The sequence below is a fragment of the Salvelinus alpinus genome, chromosome 10 (genome assembly GCF_045679555.1).
Source record: "Salvelinus alpinus chromosome 10, SLU_Salpinus.1, whole genome shotgun sequence".
In the NCBI taxonomy this organism is placed as follows: Eukaryota; Metazoa; Chordata; class Actinopteri; order Salmoniformes; family Salmonidae; genus Salvelinus; species Salvelinus alpinus.
The window spans coordinates 53,799,783-53,806,242 of NC_092095.1; the positions used below are offsets into that span (position 1 = coordinate 53,799,783).

The following is a 6,460-nucleotide window of genomic DNA, read 5'->3' on the forward strand; positions in this document are numbered from 1 at the left end:
AATAAATATGATTTTCTTAATTAATGGTGCATTTTTTAAATTAGATCTATGGAGCGTGAATTAAGAAAAGGAATGAGATAGAGTGAAAAAAATCAGTGTGGTATAAACGCATGAACACATTGCATAGTGCATACCCGGAGGTTTGTTGCCGCATGTCCTGTTTGTGCCCAGAACAAAAGTACCAATCGGCCCAGCTCTGGGCTTCTTCACCCCCTACCTATTCCTCGGCGACCTTGGTCGCATCTGGCCCTGGATTTTGTCACGGGATTGCCCCCTTCTGTTGGGAACACGGTCATTCTGACCATTGTGGACAGATTCAGCAAGTTTGCTCATTTTGTTCCTCTCTCCAAGCTTCCATCGGCTACGGAGACGTCCGAGATCCTGGTCAGGGAGGTTTTCAGGGTTCACGGATTGCCCAGTGACATTGTTTCTGACCGTGGTCCTCAGTTTACCTCTGCTGTCTGGAAATCCTTCTGTTTGGCCATTGGAGCTACAGTCAGTCTCACTTCGGGATTTCACCCACAATCAAATGGTCAGGCGGAGAGAGCCAACCAGAAGATGGAGTCCACGCTGCGTTGTCTTGTCTCCTCTGATCCTACCTCTTGGTCATCTCAATTACCCTGGGTTGAGTATGCCCATAATACTCTTCCTTCATCTGCCACTGGGATGTCCCCCTTCCAATGCCTTTACGGATACCAACCTCCTTTGTTTTCTTCTCAGGAAAGGGATCTCTCGGTTCCCTCTGTCCAGACCCACATTCGTCGTTGCCACCGGACCTGGCATCGGGCCAGGAAGGCTCTCCTTAGAGTTTCTGACCGGTATCAGATCCAGGCGAATCGTCGCCGTATTCCTGCCCCAGCTTATACGGTTGGAGATAAGGTTTGGTTGGCTACACGAGATCTTCCTCTACGGACGGAGTCAAGGAAGTTGTCACCGAAGTTCATTGGTCCGTTTGTAGTGGAGAGAATCATTAATCCTGTTGTGGTTCGACTCAAGTTACCTGCAACACTTAGAGTGCATCCCACTTTTCATGTCTCCTGTCTCAAGCCGGTTCACCTCAGTCCTCTGTTGCCTCCTCCTCCTCGTCCTCCTCCTCCTCGGATGATCGGAGGTGGTCCGGTCTACACGGTGCGCCGCATCATGGACTCCAGACGGCGGGGTCGAGGGTACCAGTATCTAGTGGATTGGGAAGGATATGGTCCAGAGGAGAGGAGTTGGATTCCTCGGCGTCAGATCCTGGATGACGACCTGCTTCGTGACTTCTACCGCCTCCATCCTGGCGCTCCAGGTAGTCCGCCCGGTGGCGTTCGTCGGAGGGGGGGTACTGTCACGAATCCCGCTTCCTGAGTCTGGGTTTGCCTGTGTGTCTGTCCTGGAGTGTGTTTCAGGTGTCCTGGAACGCACCCTGTCTGGTTGCCGGGCGAATTAGCTCGTTGGGAGATTGATGTTCACCCGCACCTGTTTCCCATCAGTAATCTGCACACCTGTCCTGATCATCATCTCTTCCCTTCAAAAGCTCTGACCTGACTTCCATTCCCTGCCGGATCGTTAGCCATGAACAGTAGGTTGTGCCTGAGTACCAGACTCCAGTTGGATAGTATTTGTTTTGTTGTTTTCATTTACGTATTGCTTGCCTTGAACTTACCTCCGTTTGTTTTGCCTTCAGTTACTCACCTGGATCATTCACTCCATTCCCGCCTGGTTGACAGAGGATTCTACTACTACATTGGATTCACCTATTTCCCCTCATCTATTCACCACCGCTGCCCGCTACGCCATCTGGATATATCTACCTTTTTTCACATTTAATTGTAAATAAATACTCACCTTCTTCCTACGCTCCTTGTCCTGGTCTGCTTCTGGGTTCGATCTTGAAAGATCGTGACATAACAATGGCCTTGGATTATATCCCACTCAAAGGCAGTAGAGTTGAAGATCAAAACAACTGCCATTGATGGATCTTGTTTCTGGTAAAATGGCAACGAGTCAATCACTCAGACTTTTACTTAATGGAATTTGCAATCTGAATGATGTCTATTTTATCTTACAGAGGAGGTCATCGTTAATAAAAGCACAGGGGCAAATACACGGGAACCGACTGACGCTGAGACTCATATTTTCACTGAGTCTCATCATCACTCTGTTACTGTGGAAATTTCCATTGTGTAAAATAGGATGATTACTGCGGAATATGAATCACTGCTGTGCTTAAACTTGCAAAGTAATTTCTGGTTATTATCTAATGACAATCCCAATCACAAATGTGTATAAGTGTATAGGGCAGTGATTCACGGTGTTGGTGTAATGCCATAGACCCTTCAAACTCAACTCTGGACCTCGAAGCCAGTTCCATTGCGTTTGTTAATTATTCCCCTCTAAACAGTTACTGATTTAGACCTGGGACACCAGGTGTGTGTAAATACAATCAGGTTAGAACATAACATCAGCAGGCTCAAGACATCATAGGGTAAGAGTTGAATACCCCTGCCGTAGACTGTAAAAAAATATGGACGAAGCCATCAATGACATCACCCATTGTTTCCTATGAGAATGCTCAGTGGCACAATTGATGATCAGGAAGTGTTATTTTAGCATGTAGTCATCTTGGAGGAGTTTTTGGAAACATTGCATGCTCAGTTTTAGCTACTTGAAAGTGACGTTGCAGGCTAGCTCAGTGCTGCCCCCTCCCATGGAGTATCTCAAGTGTAAGACCGACCAAGGTACTGCAGGCCACCATTAGCAACTATACTGAACAAAAATATAAACGCACGTGTAAAGTGTTGGTACCATGTAAGCTGAGGTGAAATAAAAGATATAGCAGATCACCGAAAAGTCCCATATGCACAAAAAGCGTGTTTCTCTCAACTGTTGTGCACAAATTTGGTTACATTCCTGTTAGTGAGCATTTCTCATTTGCAAAGATTATCCATCCACTTGACAGGTGTGACATATCAAGAAGCTGATTAAACAGCAGTATCGTTGCACAGGTGCACCTTGTGCTGGGGACAATAAAAGGCCACTCTAAAATGTGCAATTTTGTCACACAACACAATGCCACAGATGTCTCAAGTTTTGAAGGAGCGTGCAATTGTAATGCTGACTGCAGGAATATCCACCAGAGCTGTTTGCTAGAGAATTTAATGTTAATTTCTCTACCATAAGCCACCTCCAATGTTGTTTTAGAGAATTTGTCAGTATGTCCAACCAGCCTCAAAACCGCAGACCACATGTAACTACGCCAGCCAGGGACTTCTACATCTGCCTTCTTCAGCTGCAGGATTGTCTGAGTCCAGCCACCCGGACAGCTGATGAATATGAGTATTTCTGTCTGTAATAAAAACCCTTTAGTTGGGAAAAAACTCATTCTGATTGGCTGGGCTTGACTCCCCAGTGGGTGGGCCTGGCTCCTAAGTGGATGGGCATATGCACTCCCAGGCCCACCCGTAGCTGTGCCCCTGCTCAGTCATGTGAAATCCATAGACTAGGGCCTAATGAATTTATTCAAATTGACTGACTTCTTTATATGAACTGTAGCTCAGTAAAATTAGTTGAAATTGTTATATTTTTGTTCAGTTCTCTGTGTGTGATTTTAAAGTAATCGGTTCAAGGACATACATTTGGTGAAATAGAAGCAAATATTGGTACCATGAATGTATTCTAAAAAATAACGATATCCATTAATATTGACCATGAAGATCTCTTTCTCCCATTCACTATAATGGGGCATCCTGTTTTCTGGAAACAATGTCTGCAGTACTGTGGTCGGCCTTCAACTTGAAATCATCAATACCAGGGGTCAGTCATTTTCCCTGCGTAATACTGTGCCTCCTTTAAAATGATTTAAGTTATTTGATCATTTGACACCAGTAATGAATGTGATTCAATTATGAAATCCAGTAATATCCCAGGTCAAATGCCTCCAAACATAAATCTGACAAACTACAGTGGGGCAAAAAAGTATTTAGTCAGCCACCAATTGTGCAAGTTCTCCCACTTAAAAGGATGAGAGAGGCCTGTACTTTTCATCATAGGTACACTTCAACTATGACAGACAAAATGAGATTTTTTTTCCCAGAAAATCACATTGTAGGATTTTTTATGAATTTATTTGCAAATTATGGTGGAAAATAAGTATTTGGTCAATAACAAAGGTTTATCTCAATACTTTGTTATATACCCTTTGTTGGCAATGACAGAGGTCAAACGTTTTCTGTAAGTCTTCACAAGGTTTTCACACACTGTTGCTGGTATTTTGGCCCATAACTCCATGCAGATCTCCTCTAGAGCAGTGATGTTTTGGGGCTGTTGCTGGGCAACACGGACTTTCAACTCCCTCCAAAGATTTTCTATGGGGTTGAGATCTGGAGACTGGCTAGGCCACTCCAGGACCTTGAAATGCTTCTTACGAAGCCACTCCTTCGTTGCCCGGGCGGTGTGTTTGGGATCATTGTCATGCTGAAAGACCCAGCCACGTTTCATCTTCAATGCCCTTGCTGATGGAAGGAGGTTTTCACTCAAAATCTCACGATGCATGGCCCCATTCATTCTTTCCTTTACACGGATCAGTCGTCCTGGTCCCTTTGCAGAAAAACAGCCCCAAAGCATGATGTTTCCACTCCCATGCTTCACAGTAGGTATGGTGTTATTTGGATGCAACTCAGCATTCTTTGTCCTCCAAACACGACGAGTTGAGTTTTTACCAAAAAGTTATATTTTGGTTTCATCTGACCATATGACATTCTCCCAATCTTCTTCTGGATCATCCAAATGCTCTCTAGCAAACTTCAGACGGGCCTGGACATGTACTGGCTTAAGCAGGGGGACACGTCTGGCACTGCAGGATTTGAGTCCCTGGCGGCGTAGTGTGTTACTGATGGTAGGCTTTGTTACTTTGGTCCCAGCTCTCTGCAGGTCATTCACTAGGTCCCCCCGTGTGGTTCTGGGATTTTTGCTCACCGTTCTTGTGATCATTTTGACCCCACGGGGTGAGATCTTGCGTGGAGCCCCAGATCGAGGGAGATTATCAGTGGTCTTGTATGTCTTCCATTTCCTAATAATTGCTCCCACAGTTGATTTCTTCAAACCAAGCTGCTTACCTATTGCAGATTCAGTCTTCCCAGCCTGGTGCAGGTCTACAATTTTGTTTCTGGTGTCCTTTGACAGCTCTTTGGTCTTGGCCATAGTGGAGTTTGGAGTGTGACTGTTTGAAGTTTTGGACAGGTGTCTTTTATACTGATAACAAGTTCAAACAGGTGTCATTAATACAGGTAACGAGTGGAGGACAGAGGAGCCTCTTAAAGAAGAAGTTAAAGGTCTGTGAGAGCCAGAAATCTTGCTTGTTTGTAGGTGACCAAATACTTATTTTCCACCATAATTTGCAAATAAATTCATTAAAAATCCTACAATGTGATTTTCTGGATTTTTTTTCCTAATTTTGTCTGTCATAGTTGAAGTGTACCTATGATGAAAATTACAGGCTTCTCTCATCTTTTTAAGTGGGAGAACTTGCACAATTGGTGGCTGACTAAATACTTTTTTGCCCCACTGTATATTGCCTACTTCGTTCTTTAAGTATAGATAAATTGTTCATTGTTTATTGCCGTCATACCTTGTCCATAAACTACTTACAGGACAAGGAAAGCAATGCAATTTTGGTAAACTATCCCTTTAATTGTACCCTTTTATTCAGACGAAAAATGAAAAAACACATTGGAATAAGGATGCTAACTGAAAGGGTGTTTCGCTTTCCACTTTCCAGTAGGCAGGCCATGGAGTGGTGCAGTGAGGCTAGGGGGAAGATAGGGGAGGGGTAGCAGTTGTTGGGGAGGAAGTGACAGCTGTGGAGGAGGAGATTAAAGCAGCGGGAGGAGGAGAAGGGAAGCACGGCCAACAAACACATCAACCGGAAACTTCACTACCCAGCAGCCCCCTCCTCCTGGCCCGGACCAAGGGATTTCCAGGAGCTCGGTCATTGTGACACCCCTTGATGATGCCTGCTGGGCTATGGCCCTGTCTAAATCCCTGAAAATGTGTCTCATCATCGCTTACTGCTTTGGATTGGATAGATTTCAGCAAAGTTGGATATCTTTTTTTCTCCTAACTGGTACTGGGAGTTAGGAAGAACTTGGGAAATAGACAAAGGAAATAAAGGAATTTAATTTGAACAGTATTTGGACTAGGCCTGTATCCAAAAACCCTAATGGCTTCATAGCACGTGTCCTTCTATCTAACCAGCACTACTCTTGAATACATAGCAGCAATATGGTGGAAAATCCACCAATAATTGGCTTCTTTTACACTATGAAATCTGATAATCATATCAAATCTGAGCTTCCAGGGAATGTATAGTAACCATGATACATTGTCGATACATATTCATAGAATCTGCCCAATCACAATGCAATGAACAGGAGGGAGGGGAGTGTGTGACAACCATGTGTCTTGGCACACCTGGGACATG

At 44.4% G+C, this 6,460-nt stretch overlaps 1 long non-coding RNA gene across 1 annotated transcript; it reads left to right on the forward strand.

Annotated features, from left to right (window-relative positions):
* Positions 1-1,331: 1,331 nt before the first annotated feature.
* Positions 1,332-1,834, forward strand: LOC139531370 (uncharacterized). Its single transcript, XR_011666350.1, has 2 exons — positions 1,332-1,561; positions 1,667-1,834. It is a non-coding gene; the product is annotated as an uncharacterized lncRNA (long non-coding RNA).
* Positions 1,835-6,460: the final 4,626 nt, after the last annotated feature.